The sequence below is a fragment of the Eptesicus fuscus genome, chromosome 2 (genome assembly GCF_027574615.1).
Source record: "Eptesicus fuscus isolate TK198812 chromosome 2, DD_ASM_mEF_20220401, whole genome shotgun sequence".
Taxonomy (NCBI): domain Eukaryota; kingdom Metazoa; phylum Chordata; class Mammalia; order Chiroptera; family Vespertilionidae; genus Eptesicus; species Eptesicus fuscus.
In genome coordinates this window covers 78,705,182-78,721,835 of record NC_072474.1, presented here as the reverse complement: position 1 = coordinate 78,721,835, position 16,654 = coordinate 78,705,182, and positions in this window count along the sequence as shown.

Here is a 16,654-nt window from a genome sequence, read left to right as displayed (position 1 = left end):
AAATTAAAAGTCATTCTGTGTGGGTTTTTGTGTTTTTTTGTTTTTTTTTTTGTAAACCTATTTGATATAAGGAAGTTTTGATACTCTATGAATTACAATTTTAGGTTAAGTTCTGGCTACTGATATATAAATAGGTCTAAATATATTGTACTTTTTTAAGGCATAGCAAAATATGAAATTGGCCATGTTATGTGATATAAAGGGAAAGGATCAGAGGCCAACATTAAATGATAATAACTAGGTTCTAGTCATTAATTCAAAACTCATAATTATAGCTTCAGATTTATAAACAGTTTTTAAGCAGTCTTTTCATTTATTAGTTTTGGTATTTGGGTAATGACTTAATATTTATAACTGTTAGCCCTTGCACACATTCTCCTACATACTCAAATAGGAAAGAGATCTTCACTGCTGTATTTTAAAAATACTTAAATGTATATTATTGGCAATCTAACTTAATTTTGACATTTTTTAGGTTAGATTTGGGGTTTGACTTTTTATATTATTTTTTAAAAAGATACCATAGTAATAAATATGTTGCTTATGTAACAATGTCTAGTAAATATTATTAAATTCACTTGATATAATAAATACTTTTTTAATAGTAGGAAATAGGAAAAAATACATGTTTTACTGAACTTAATCTGACATAAACATTGGTGTCTTATATTTTCAAGTATAATATATTATAAAAACTCCTTACCTTTCAATGATGTTTATTACCTTATAAAATTAAGTATAATAACATATTTAACTGGAAATAAAATTAGATGATAAATGCTTTTGTACATTTTTCTCATCTATGGTGGTAGTATTTTATCAACTTGTCATTTTATGTAAATACTTATACTAAATAAATTTTGAAAAAACAGACATAACTCATAAGATCTTTTGATCTTTCTTTGGTAACTATTCTTGAGTAGTCTTCATTGATTAAAGAATAAATCATATTTAATTTTGTAGTGTTCATACTGAAGGTCATTGACTATTTGTGAACTCTTCTCCAATTGTAAAAATAAAATAACATCCCAGAAAAAACAAGGATAAAATGGAAATACTAATTTACTTATGATACATTTTAGTTAATATTTTAATTGACTTGTTTAAAATGTTTACTTGCAGTATTTTTCATGTAATAATTTATTCTTCAAATTATATAGGAATTGAATAGACCTTGTATGCTATGGGTATATTAGAATGGTTTTTATTATTATGTTTTTCATTTTTAAAGTACTATATTACCCAATTCAATTTACTTTTGGAGAGATAAAGGTAGGAGTGTAGAAGTTGGGGGTGAATGAGACCACTTTGATAATTAGAATGTCAACAAGAAGGCTAAAATAAAATGAACCAATGAAGTTGTATTAATAAATAGGAATTAATTTGAAAACATTTTTGAGCTCTAGAGCTTTTTTTACTGATAGCTGAGATTAAAGAAAATCAGAAAGATGAGGGACTATACAGATGCTGATATTAATAACCAAAGTTCAAATATGGGGAACAAGAGAGACAGGCCTATAAAATATTGATGGAAATATATATTACTATATTTGTGGTAATACAGTAGAAGCTTTAGAATTTCTAATAATATTGTTTTCTTACTGCCATTTCAACACCATCTTGAATCTCTCAAATCTGCTTTCTGTTTTTGTTTGTTTGTTTTTTGCCAAATTTAACAATGTCCAATTTTCTCATTAGAAGCATCTCCATTTCTGTTTGAGAAATTTTTTCTACTCTATTGGATATGTTTGATGGGCAGTAAATGGCTGCTGTCATCTGATCATATCTTGATTAAAACAGTGCTTCCATGCTGAAATCTGAATCTTGACTCTTGAACAGAGGGGAAAATGTTAAGCACACTTGCCACTCTATCATACGGGTTCTTCTTTCTGACACGTGGCCTGCATTGGTTCCTAAGGGTTTATTTCAGTCAACTGTCAGATTTGTGAATTACCAATATTCTTCAAAAACATTTGTTGAAGTAATAAAAGCCTGTTTCTTTTATTGCAACCCAAAATGCTCTAATTGATACAGCTTGTTTTCAAGCATGAGTGGCTCAAGATCAGATACTTAACATGTATATCAGGTTTAACTAACCCAATTTCCTGAAAGATGTGGCACTATTGCTCAATTTAGAGAAATACAGGGTAGTTTAAAATTTGTCTTATAATAAATTTATATTTTAAACATCCATAAAAGTACAGAAATGATATGATAGTATTAGTAATAGCCTGACTTTTAATAATTACATAATTATTAACTGTAGGAAGGCAACCCCCACCATGGGTCTCTTATTTCTTCATGTCTTTGAGCAGCGGCACTATTGTGCTGGACTATCTTTTTAGACATATTTTCTTATGGCAAAAAGTCTTGGAAACTTCGTTCTTCATCTCTGTTTACTGTGTTTGCATTGCTAGCATTTCCATCTGATTCATTTTTGTAGTTTCATTTCTCCCTTGAAATCACCTATCTAATGTTTCATATTGTTCATATTTTTCTTCAGAGCCATTAACATATTAATTACAGTTCTTTAACATCCCCTCTGAAGCAGTTCCGGCATCTGTAGCATATATGGATCTAGTTCCATGATTGATTTGTCTCTTAGGAGCATGTTTTTTCTTTCCCTGTATAAATCTCATATATTCTTGTTAAAAGCTGGACATCATTTGTAGTACAGTAAAAAGTGAAGTACATAGATTTTATCTGAAAATGTTTTTCCTCTGTTGTGTCTCTAGTGTAGGTTGTGAGATAATCCAATTTGGATTTGAGTTAGGTTTAGGGTTTATTGTTTCTGTAGTTGTCCTCAGTGCACCGCCATAGTCGAATTCTAGTGATACCTTGTTTTAATGTGGGAAATGGTTTCCTAGAAGATTTTGTTTTCTGATGATTGGTCCCCTTTTGGCTTTAAGATTTTTCATTGTACTGTGCCTCAGAAAGGTTCTGTCTGTCACAGATTACTTTTACTCAATACTTGCTAGAAGAGTGAGAGCTTGTTAGGCATCCTCTGGCGTTCTAATGAAGCCTGTATGCCAGATAGTCACAGTACTTGATGGTTCTGAAGGTGTGACCTACGGATTTTTATTCTTCTTGGGCATAGTTCTGAACCTAGAACATATTTCATTCTCTCATACAGAGCTGGAGTTTTCTCCCTCTTTCCTTCCACAGGTACAATGGAATTTTACCTACCATGGTGGGCAACCATGATATTAATGCCGCCTTCCAGATATTAATGCCTTTGTTTTATAGAGAATATGGGGGTTTGCATTCAAATGAGTTTTCTGTTTTTCTTGTAAGTGCACTTTCATATTATAAATGTCAAAATATTTTCTTGCATGATCCTTTTTCATATTTTTACCTAATAATTATTAAAAAATGAGAAATTAACAATTTGATAATATTTATGATGAAAAGATTAGACATATTAATCATTGGCTTGGTCTCTGCTACCAATGAAGTAATCACACCCAGTCATTTCTACAAATCCACCATATAATTTCTAAATTATGTTGGGACTTCTTTTTTAATAAGAATGCCACATCATGAACTGATGTATGACTGTCTCTTGAAATTATTTATTAACTGTGACTATTAATATTATTAGTCATTATGACCTCATTATATAGCTGTAATGCCTAAAAAATATATCTTGTTTTAGATGTGATGTAATGATAATTATACTATTTTTAAGATAATACTGTAAGAGTCACCTCATATCTTCAGGACTAATTAAATACTAGGTGACTGCTTTTAGACTTAAAATATTTATCATGCTCTATGAACTTCACTTTTGCCTTAACAAACAAAAATAATTTTCAATACTGCAAAATTTGAAGTTGAAAAGCACTTAGCAGTAGCACGGGATATAAACTAAAGGATTGCCCTGTCTTTTTTAAGGAATAGGTGGGGTCAGAATCATTTAATATTGAGAAGCTGCTATCTAACCAGAAAACAGAATTATATGCAAATGGGAAGCCTAGGGGTCTTGTTTCCTCCAGGAGATACCATCATCTGCTTTGTCTTTACTTCCCATTGGTACTGATCATCCCTAGGTTTTCTTCCCGCGTCTGTCACATCTTTTATTTTACTCTTCCTTTTATACCATATTTACTTCTTTAATTCTTTTTCTCCTTATCTGTCTTCTCCTCTGTCATTCTTTCAGATATGATTCCTACTCTCAACCATTATTAATGATGGCTTATTTGTGTTACTATCAGAGCTACCAATGATATTGCTATTATAATGAAAATAGTACCCTTCTTTTCACAGTTTGTCTTTGACTGAGGCAGTGCAAAACGGCTCCTAGAATGGCATCTTTCAGGACTTCACTGATCAATTCTGCAACACTACATTGGAAGGTAAGGTCTATTACTTCTGCTTAAATTCAAAGTCTAATGAAGTTACATTGATTTACCTTGGGGCTCTTTGTCTTTGGGAAAAGTCTCAATTGGGAGTGACACATTTTACAACTTTTATAGAAAATCTCTTATAGAAAAAATGAGTCAAAATACATTTGGGCCTAGCAGACATGGCTCAATGTTTGAACATCGACCTATAAACCAGGAGGTCACAGTTTCATTCCCGGTCAGGTGTATGCCCAGGTTGTGGGCTCAATCCATGGTGTAGGGCACGCAGGAGGTGGCCGATCAATGATTCCCTCTCATCATTGATATTTCTATCTCTCTCTCCTCTCCCTTCCTCTCTGAACTTTACACACACACACACACACACACACATATATATATATATGAACTTTATATATATATTATATATACACATATATATTATATATATGTGTATATATAATATATATATATATATATATATATATATATATATATATAGACATAGAGTTTCTCTTGGCTGCCTCAATAGTTAAAATAAATCTGTGATATATATATATATTTATAGTATATACCCTAATCTATTTTCTCAGTAATCTTTTTCCCCCTCATTGTGATACTTTCTCTAGAAGCATGGGCTAATTCAGTGCTTTCCAATTTATTTACATCTAAGACTTCTCTTTAATACCAGAAAATAATGTTGAGTAAGATCACATAAGATAATAATTATTCTTTTATATCCACTGAGTGTGATATTACAAAATGGAAAAAAAAATATTATGACTACAGCAATAATGGTACATGATTTATTAATCATTATAGCCCATAAACATATTTTAAAATAATAATTCACACATGTATGATAAATACTTTCATTCTGCAAATAATGCTTAAGTGTACTGTCATGATCTGTAAAACTCCCTTAAGTAATACTGCAACCTTTTAGAGGTTTGACGTACAGAAACTGGTGATGGAAGTAGGAGTTATAAAGTACCTCATATTTTCTCTTCTGAACAATTAAGAATCTTGTATCTACATTACAAATTTTACAAAATATTTTAAGGATTACATGAAATAACAGAAAACACATTTTTAAATCCAGAAAAAAAAGTAAGAAAACATCTTTATACTTTGAAATGATTGCATACAATATTTTGTAAGGAGTTGCTTGGTGTTCATATTGAAAGCCATTGTAATAGTTTGGACAGGAAACATTGTTATTTTAGAGATATTCAGAAGCAGTAAGGGTCTGCTCAATATCTTGTTTTCTACTATTGAAGCCGAGCCAAATGCAAAGATCTACTGCAAGTCAATGGGAGTTCTGAACACCAGCCAGAGCAAGATGAGAAAAATAAAGCAAAATGAAAAACTGGCCTGAAGTCAACTGTTTAAAAAATGAAGGTAAAACTTTCTGATATGCTCCCCTAATGGTAGATAATTATACATTACATTTTATATGGTAGATAATTATGCATTATATTTTATACTAGTGGCCCAGTGCATGAATCTGTGCACATTGAAAGGAAATTATTTAGAAGAAATATTTTAATATCACTATTTGCCCTTTCTCTATAATAGAAGTGTCAACCAAATTTATGATTGACAATGGCAGATCAAAACACACACATTTGATTGCCTCCAGCAAGAGCTTTATATGTATTTTGCATGTGTGAGTCATCTTAGCCTTTTATATATATATATATATATATATATATATATATATATGTATGTATATATATATATATATATATATGTATGTGTATATATATATATACATACATATATATATATATATATATATATATATATATATATATAGAGAGAGAGAGAGAGAGAGAGAGAGAAAGAAAGAGAGAGAGAGAGAGAGAATAAGCTTGCTTTATTAGACATGCTTTCTGATGTAGCTAAACTTTTTACAGCCCAGTTATGCATCCCAACTTCTCTTTCAGGTAATTGTCAGCAACACAGCAGTAAATATCTACATGAAGCAGATTATTATTGTAGATCACACAGGGAGAACAAAGGGTAAAATATTTAACTGTTGCAGTGTTTGACTATATGCTGCACAGTGAGAAAACCTGAAGTCATTTTCAAGGCCCACCATTTCTTACTTCTTTTCAATTGGGTCAAGTATCTAAGCTTTCTAAATCTCCATTTTTTTCTGGCTAATGAAAAGAAAATAGGATTCTACCAAGTCTCCTATCTACCTACTCCAGGACTTCTGTGAGGATCAAATGAGATGAGGGACAGAGAAATGCTTCACAGACATTTGGTTAAAGTGTAAAATGTTTGTACCATAAAGCAAGTCATGTTCCTGGGCTGAAGAAACTTCAAGGAGGCTAGTGATTGCTAGGGAGAGGAAGCTGGGTGTTGCTATGTGACATCATTACCTAGCGCCCACAGCCACCATTTCTGGGCTGGGCTGGGCTGTGGACCACATTTTGCACCATGGGGTCTTGGCAGCATTGGCTGCAATATGGTAGGCTGTCACTCTGGGGTGGTGGCGAGGCCTGTGTCCCACTTGGGGGAAGCCGAGTGTTCCTTTGAGGGCGCCAGATCCACAGGGTTGTTTCTCTGTAAATGGCCAGTGCGCATCATGGCAGCTCCTGCATTGAGCGTCTTCCCCCTGGTGGTTGGTGGATATCAAAGCTACTGGTCAGATGGACACTTAGCATATTAGCCTTTCATGGTTTTCAGAGTGCCTTATTCATTCATGAGCCAGTGCACTTTATAACCTTTGAATGAGATTACAGGATTGAAGGACTTTTCTACTGAGTTCAATTAACTTTAGTGTGGATAACACAGGTACCATTAAGAGAGTTAATGCTGTGCCTTTCATGGGATTTATATGGGAGGGAAGAGGAGCATTGAAAACAACAACAACAACAAAACATACATGAACCACATTTCAGTTCCCTTGTTTGCTTCTAATGTATTTTCTCTGATGAATATTAGAAAAAAATTACCTTTCTAATTGTCAAAGATTTACTTTCTCAGCATCATTTTTGCTTTTAAAACCTTGAACTCTTCTTATAAGTTATAAGGAAAAGACCTGTCGTCTCCAACACCAAACCTTAATTTCAGTGGCAATTTTAGTGTTTGACGTTATTGTAAGGTGAAGATAATATGGGGAATACTGATTTCAATTTTCATCCTTATTGGTATCAAGAAGCTATTTAAAATCATTTTACATCTGTTATACTTACTTTCAGGAGGGTATCACATACAAAAATAAGTGCTAAATTCATATTTTCTAACTGTTCTTCAGTATGGGAGTTACTTTATCATTACTGGGAGTTACACAAGTAAAGACCCTGTGGATTTGTATTGTCTGTGGATCCCAGGGGCATGTAAGACATCAGCTACTCTTCCTGGATAGTGTTTAGGCATGTTACAAACAGCTGAAGAAGCATGGCACAATCTGGGAGAAAAACCTAAATTCAAAAAAATTCAAAAAGGTGACTCACATGGAAAATTAAATAAGGGATAGTTGCCATTTTTAATATTTCATAGAAGGGAAAAATAATCTTCAAAACTATTTTTTAAAGCTAATGTAAGGTAGAAAATATTTCTCTTCATTTCATAATGGATGGGAGATACAGAAAATTTGTTTAATAGAGAGATCCAGGATAGGATTGTGAATACTTCAGTATAAATAACCCAATCTTGATTTATCAGTAATGTAAATATAAAGCTTAAATTCTATATTCATTACTATTAAATCAAATAAGTGGAAATAAAGTTAATTCTCAAGGTTTCCATCAATATTTTCTTATAGCATATACTCACTATTAAAATTTTTAAAAATATATTAAGATTAAAGTAGAAAGTAATATTTTCCCATTGTTACTTTGCCCAATGAGAAACATACTTAACATTTTAGTGTATTTCCTTCTGCTATTTGTAAGTATCTATTTTACATAGTTGAGAATGTACGGTATGCACACATTTTTATCTTTTCTTTGCACTTAACCCATTTTGATGGGTTATAATAAAATCTTCCAATTATCTTAAGATTCTTTGGCAGATTTTTATTGTTATCGCATGTCTATAACACAAAAGCATTTATACTTAATAGGATACTTTTAATTTGTAAGACTTTATTTATACTTTTATTTTATTTTATATTAACAACAACTCATTGAAGTGATCAGACAGGAATGATTATCTCCATATTTTTCAAAACTGAGACCTAGGGGATTTGATGATGGCTGGATTTAGGTCTCCTCAATTTTTGGTTTGTGTTTTCTTCTCAACATTATGAGATACTTTGCTGTTACTTTAATTATTGTAGCTTTCTGGATGGGATCCAGATGGAACGTATCTCATATTGAAAAATATAATGCTAGAGGTTCAAATTATGGAGTCATACTTTTTGAATGAAAACAATATAATGAGAAAGGAAAGGATTTGGGCTTACCATATAACCATTGTTTCAAAGTCTATAAATCCTAAGTGTATTTTCATCTGTTTTAAAAACACCGATCAAATACTTATAAAATGTTTTTGAACAACAGCAGCCAAAAAAGTTATTAACAGTTTTACATTGTTGACATTTTTCCAAGCAATTTACTTTCCTTGGCAGAGCACGGGAGGCAGTTCTACTCTTTGGTGACTAGCTGATGTTTTAAAGACACATCTCAACCTTTTTCTTTACCCAAAGGAAAGTGGAAATAGCTGCAAGTTTTAAAAAGGGACAGAGTGTGGAAGAGCTAATTAAGCTTTGGACAGAAAGCTCATAAAACTGTTGTTTCAAAGAGATTAAGCAGGTTATCCACATTTAGCACACGTTTTTATATAAAAAAACAACTCTTTAAGGGACCATACCATCTGTCACGATGCAACTGATGCAGCTGATAGGAACTTTGAGTGCTGTAAATAGCTAGGACTAATGCAATACATTTGTGTATTATTTTTACATAATTAATTGATAACTTAATTGCAAGGTGCTAAAATTATTCATAATCTTTATTTTAAAATTCTTAGAGATTTTATTGTTAAGGCAATTAAGAAGTTAAATTTATTACTGCTTTGTTCCTATCAATGATGTGCCTTGCTTGTTGTACATCATAGAAACACAAGAGTTTTAGCATAGAGTTTCATTGAGAAATAAGAACAATTTTGGAGAACAAAGGGAACAACTAGTGTCAGGATACAATATTCAAAGTGTAGTAAATGGCAGGATTATGTCTCTTTCAGAGAGGTATTCCAATATCTAATGCATGTCTAATTCTCAGTAAATATTTGTTGGTTGAATGAATGAATAAATGCATATATTAATTTTCCATTCCAAGAATTTCTGGGATTCTGAATTGAGTGTTTGCTACTAATTTTAATCTTCATCAGGCATTTATTCTCTCTCTCTCTCTGTCTCTCTCTCTGTCTCTCTCTCTCTCTCTCTCTCTCTCTCTCTCAGTGCACAAAATTCGTGCATGGGGTGGGGGGTGTGGTGTCCCTCAGCCCAGCCTGCACCCTCTTCAATCTGGGACCCCTTGAGGGATTTGAGAGATGCCCGACTGCCCGTTTAGGCCTGATTGGGCCTAAACGGGCAGTTGGACATCCCTCTCACAATCCAGGACTGCTGGCTCTCAACCGCTTGCCTGCCTGCCTGCCTGCCTGATTGTCCCTAACCACTCCCTTGCCAGCCTGATCAATGCCTAACTGTCCTTCCCTGCTGGCCTGGTCAATTTGCATATTACCTCTTTATTATATATGATAGAGAGAGAGGAGAGAGAGAAGAGACACAATGTTAGAAAATAATCTAAATACATTAGGAGAAAGTCTTCTCATTAATTCTTCTTGTTAAAGAAATGGGAGGAGAAACTGGAGTAAGAAAGGGGATGAAGATGTGGTGCAGGAAGTAACCATGGCTGTGAAAGCACAGAGACAAGTTGCTAAGCTGATCCACTGACCATGTTTATATTGTTCTATTTTTTAAAAATCCATGTGGCTTACCAAAATTTATCCACACACTAAGCCACTGGCAGAACTCAGAGTATGATTTTGCTTGAAAAGTCTAAATACTATGCTATCATATTTATACTAGAATCATATTATCCAAATACAATTTATGAAGTATTGAATGCCAAATATTTCTTTCAGGATTCTATTAAAAATGTGGGTACAATGAGTAGTGTTGAGAGAAAAATATATTGTTTCTCCCATGCTTCCAACTGACTTGTGGTTTTTGGTGACAATATTAGTACCAAACAAGCAAAAAGAACACACTGCACATAAAAGATCAAGTGAAAATTCAACCCTCCTGTCCATAATGTCCTTTAATACAGTATTCCTTGAAAACATCTTTGATGTATGAATGCCATCTTTTTTTAACCATGCCAACTTTATTATCTTTCCCAGTAATAATGTTTCCAAGCATGGTTCTATATGGAACAGTGTCTGAAATTGTATTAAGCAAAAGGAGCTTATCACTCTGGGGACTGGAAAGAGCAGGCTATAACATGTGATACTATGTATTTGCTTTATTGAAGCATGGCACCAGGCAGATACTTATGTGTCTCTGTTCCATATGGACCCAGGTGTCTTTTGTATTCTTCAAAGGTACTATATTTATTGTATAATATGTACCATGATTACTTTTGTAAAATTTTAAGTCATTCTTAGCCATGATTTTGACATAACATGAAAGTAATTAGTTGCCACATTTTATACTGTACAGCTCTAAAAGTTAATTTAATTATTGAGGATTTAAAGATAAAATGTGAGATCTGGGGTTAAGGAGAAGGATAAAGAGCTGGATAGAAGAAAGTGAGGTAGTGTATTTCTAACCATGGAGTTCTGGTATACTTTAAATTTTCAGAATCTGTTTTTATTTTATTTTTTTATTTTTCAGCCTAGATATTTTGATCTGCCCATAAAATTTGGAACGAATGAAAGGGAGACATAGAGTTTTTCAGAAAAACAGTCTGTATTCCAACGTTAGCTGCAGCACTAACAAGGAGTGGGACCTAAGGCAAATTCCTTGTCTCCTCCTCAATGCACAAAGGTAAAATGAGAGAAATTATACTATTTATCTCTCTGGTTCTTCTGTAAACAATAAATGAGATAATCTATATGAAGGAACTGATAGAATGTTTTATCCAAAGTAAGAGGTAAATAACAATAGCCATTATTGTTGAAAAGCAGGGAAATAATGATTAGAGAATTTATTGGAGAAAATTTGATGCAGAACAGAATTGGTGTCCTATCTGAAGATCTTAGCCTTTGCATGATTGTCTTTATTCAAGAGAGAGAGAGAGAGAGAATGAACTATAGCCATTATTTTATTTTATTGCAAAAGATTTAGTAAACAAAAGTCCACATCCTTTCTATGGTTCTGGGATTGTTCTAGGCACTGGGATAATAACTATTCTCAAGAAAATTAGAATCAAGTCTAGCAGGTAAACCTCTTATTAACAAATTTTGTGAAATGTCAATTCAGCTCATCTTTTGATAATCTAAAAAGAACATATATTATTGTTTGAAAAGTCTTAATATTTTATTAGAAAATATTTGTGTTTCCTTAATCAAAAGGGGGCTCATTTCTCTGGTTATCAAAATGAATGACTGATCCATGTTAATCTGACAAACGGGAAGTGTCTTCTGTGTGTAAAGCACTGTGTTAAGCAAGATGATCCTTTATTTTCAGAAGTTCAGAGTCTGTTGAGAAAATTGATAAAAAACATGGCATTTGTTTTTGTTATAAAGCAAAACAATTTAAATGCTTTAATAAAGATTAACATGCTTTAGGAGTAGGTGGAAGGTGATTTTTTAGTGGTAGATTTGATTAGGATTCTTGGAATAGGTGACATTTTTATTATTATTATTTTTAATTACTTTATTGATTAAGGTATCACATATTTGTCCTCAACCCCCTCCCCCCGATCCCTTCCCAATCCCCCCCACACACAATCCCCCCTCCCCCTGTTGTCCGTGATCATTGGTTAGGCTCATATGCAAGCACACAAGTCCTTTGGTTGATCTATCTCCCTTGTCCCCACCCTCCCCTACTTTCCCTCTGTGGTCTGACAGTCTGATGGATGCTGTTCTTGTTCTTCAGTCTATGTTGTTCATCTTTTCCCCTAGATGAGTGAGCTCATGTGATACTAGGAATACACTTATAGGAACCGAAAATGAGGCAAGCAATAATGGTTATGCTGAGAGGCAAATGAATCAGTCTGTAGTGAGTTTCTTTCTGGGCCAACAGTTCTTTTGAGTCCCGGTTTCTATGTCCAACAGTTGTTAATGTGTTCATAACAGCAATGATACTTCAGTTCTGGATGGTGGACAAACGGCGGTATTGCAGGTCAGACCCTCTCCTGTTTGGTCCTGGGCAATCTGCAGTGACGCACATCTGCTGACTGCTAGTATGGCAAGGCATCGTCAGCGTCTTCCATCTCTGGACTGTCTCTCCCCTGACTTCATGGCTGGAGCACTCCTGTCAATTCCCTTCTATCGCAGGAATCCACATGTCTCGGAGCTGTTCTCTGAAAACATACAAACACACTCTCGACCAAAAGTTAATAAAGGAACATTTTCTATGAATTTGATTTGCGATCCTTTTTCATTTTTTTGCCCAAATGATTTTCCTTTGGCTTGTTTTGACACCATGTATGTTTTACCTGGGTGACTTGTTGTTAGCATTACAAATGAAAGTTAATTTTCTAAAGTAAAAATTTTCTAGATGTAATTTATTTGCAGGATATTTTCCTTACATGATATTCTTCTACTATCCCCCCTTTTTTGGTTTAAATATTGGGAGGCTTTTGGAAATTTTATGCTGTAATCTTGATAGCTTTTAAATTTTACTTTTTTGCACTAAAATGTGACTGCTTTAGGTTCATTATATGTTATGCAATTTTACCATGAGATGAACTACCAATAAAAATTTTAGTTAACACTTTAGTAACAGCTTTTTTGTCCAGTACAATTGATTTTTCTAGAGTATTTGCTTATTTTGGTTGGCCAATTTAAATTAGTCTGAAAACTTGACTACTATTTTACTGTCAAATTTAATATTCTAACAACCATCTTGTTTTACCCTGTAATTATTAGTGGAGAGGATTATTTGCCTTCTTGAGTAGGCCCTGAGCATTCCTGGTGCTAGGCTGGATTTAGATATCCTAGACCCCAGTTCCCCGGATCATGGGTGCAAGGCATCTCCATCAAGTCTTGTTGCGGTGAGAGGGCATCTGCTGTCGGCCAAGTCTCTGTTACCTGGGTCCCGATTTGAGCTGGGCATGTGAAGCTGAGCAGCCATGGGGGCAGGAGATCTCCTTCAGCAGGGGTGAGGGTTCAGGCCCCTGCAAACTTGGGGGGGTGAAGGTCTGTGCCCCACCTCTGTTGACCCCCAAGTTCTCTCCTGATGGCCCCTGTGTGACTGTGCCTGTCTTAGGTTGTTCCTTCCCTGAGGAATCTTACCCGTCTCTGGCTAACCAGCCATCCTCCGGGGCCAAGCAGGGTGATGTGAGGTTTAGTTCTGTCTCCTTGGTAGGTGACATTTTTAACTATGCCTTCAAAGAAGAATAAGAGATGAACTTCTCAGTAGGAAATTAGGTAGGAGAAAGGGAGGAGGGGCTGTTGTAAACAGAGAACAGCAGAAATAAATGTCCAGAGGTGTGAGTACAGAGTGAGTGAAAAATCATCCTATAGAATAAAAGGCTAATATGCAAATCAATTGAATTGCAGAATGACTGGATACAATGATGCACACTCACCACCAGGGGGCATATGCCCAACACAGGAGCTGCCCCCTGGTGGTCATTGCACTCCCACAGGGGGAGCGCCACTCAGCCAGAAGCCGGGTTCATGGCTGGTGAGCTCAGGGGTGGTGATGGGAGCCTCTCCTATCTCAGCAGCAAAGCTAAGAACCCCTCGGGGGATGTTTGCCCCCAGAGGGGTCCCAGACTGTGAGAGGGCACAGGCCAGACTGAGAGAACCCTGAGTGCATGAATGTCATGCACTGGGACTCTAGTAGAATATAATATCACTTTGAACCCACTGGGTGGGCTAAAAACAAAAGGACAGACAATAATAAGTATTGGTGAATTTGTGGAGAAATTGAAACCTTCAGTCCTAGCTGGTTTGGCTCAATGGATAGAGCATTGGCTTATGGACTGAAGGGACCCAGGTTCGATTCTGGTCAAGGGCACGTGCCTGGTTGCAGGCTTGATCCCCAATAAGGGGTATGGGCTCAATTCTCAATAAGAGGTATGGAGGAGGCAGCCGATCAATGATTCTCTCTCATCATTGCTGTTTCTCTCTCTTTCTCTCTCCCTTCCTCTCTGAAATCAATAAAAAAATGTTTAAGAAAAAAGAAATTGACACCTTCATATATTACTAGCAAGATTGTAAAATGGTGTAGCCACTTTGGAAAACAGTTTTGGAATTCCTCAAATGTTAAACTTGGAGCTACCATACCCTGCAATTCTAATCCTAGGTATATACTCCAAATAATATGAAAACAAATGTCCACATAAAAACTTGTATATGAGTATTCATGGCAACATTGTTCATGATATTTAAAAACTGGAAACAACCCTGATGTTTATCAACAGGTAAATGGATGGCATATTACTAACCCATAAAAAAAGGCATCTAGCATTCACACATGTTTTTTGGCATTGTCAGAGTTGCATTCTCTAGTGAAACACTCTTGTTGGAGTGTTTAGGGAGAATTTGAGGAAGAGAGTAGAGACCAGATGCCTATTACAATAGATGAATGATATGAGTGACCAATAGCAATAGTGCTAGAAATGTTCGATCATTTGAATTTGGATCCAATATTTTGGTGAGGCAAAAACATTTCTCCAGAATGGAAGTACTATTCATAAGAACAAATTTGGCTTGACTGTAAAAATAAGCCCAGAGTGACCAAATTACTTACATTTACTTGTCTCATAAAAAAAAAAAAAATTCTAGAGTCAAGGTTTTTTGCGCATAGTAAACAGAAAAAGTATTAGTGACTAACTGTTAAAGAAAACTGTTTTACATTAAATATTCATAGGTAAAGGACTAATCCTATTTTGCCTGTTGAACCCTTATAATGCTCCGAGTAATTACAGATCCACCTATTTTTGTGCTAACCTATCCTCTGTGGGTTGTTTTAAATGCTTTTCTTAGTAGGGTGGAAAGCTCATAAGCTTTAAACTATGGCTTTGTAATGGCACAAATGTTTCCCCAGTCTTTAAAATGCTTTGGGGAACTCTTAAAATTGTACCACTGCCTGTTTGAAAAACCAACCTGGTGCTAACTGTTTATGTGCTGTTTCATGCTGCAGTGTTGTGTGTCATTGCCCTTAAATAAACACCCCTTTCGAAATTCCAAACCAAGTTGAATTATGGAGAGACTCACTTCTCTAAAATAGAGATATAAAATACTAGCAAGCTTCCCAATATGTGTTCCAGTTTTCAAGCTGAGAAGCTGGTATCTGCATCAAAGAACCTTCTGAATAAAGACTCAGCAGCCTGAAGATAAAAAACAAAACTCTAGATGCAAACAATAACAACAAAACAACAAAAACACCAGTATTTAATAATAGAAGAAAAGTAGGCAGGATCAAGCAAAACATAGGCAACAATTTTCTTGTTAATAATGTAAAATTATTAATAGGATCTTGTTAATAGGTGAAGAAAAGATAAAACTACAACATAGAGCAGACTTTGCCTTACTTGCAAGCTTTACTTTAGCCAGAAATGCATGAAAAGCTTTTCTTCTCTATCATGTTCTAGTACTTTGGGTTCAACATTATCACTACAAATAGGTCTTCGATGAAACAGAACAATCCTGTTGTCTGCAGCTCTTAACATACCTAATAAAGTCAGTCTCACAGGGCAGCTGAGGTGTTTTTTCCCCACTATCAATAGTATTCTGGCAGTTTACATGGTAACAATTCTTCCTATTAAAAAATAATATGTATATATTTTGTGGTAGGCATTGTGATAAACAGTGGTCATGAAGAGTTAAAATGTGCATTGTCTGTTTTCATGGTGTAAAACACATAGGAGAGATAATCTAGTAAATATTTGCATCATTGCATCGTAAGAAAAATAATGTAGGGATGCATGTACTGTGTAAACACATAAAACACACACACACTTAATTCTATCTGAGTTGAGCTTAAAAGAGCAAAGCCTTCAGGATATGATGACATTGAGGTCAATGTTCAAAGCTATCCAGTGGTTAATAAGGATGTGTAAGAGGGAATAAGATAAGGGAAAGTATCCAGTTACAGGAAGTGTGGCTTATTTAAGCACAAATACAAAGAACATGACTGATTGCAAATTATGAAGAATTTGTATAATATGACGGGGCAG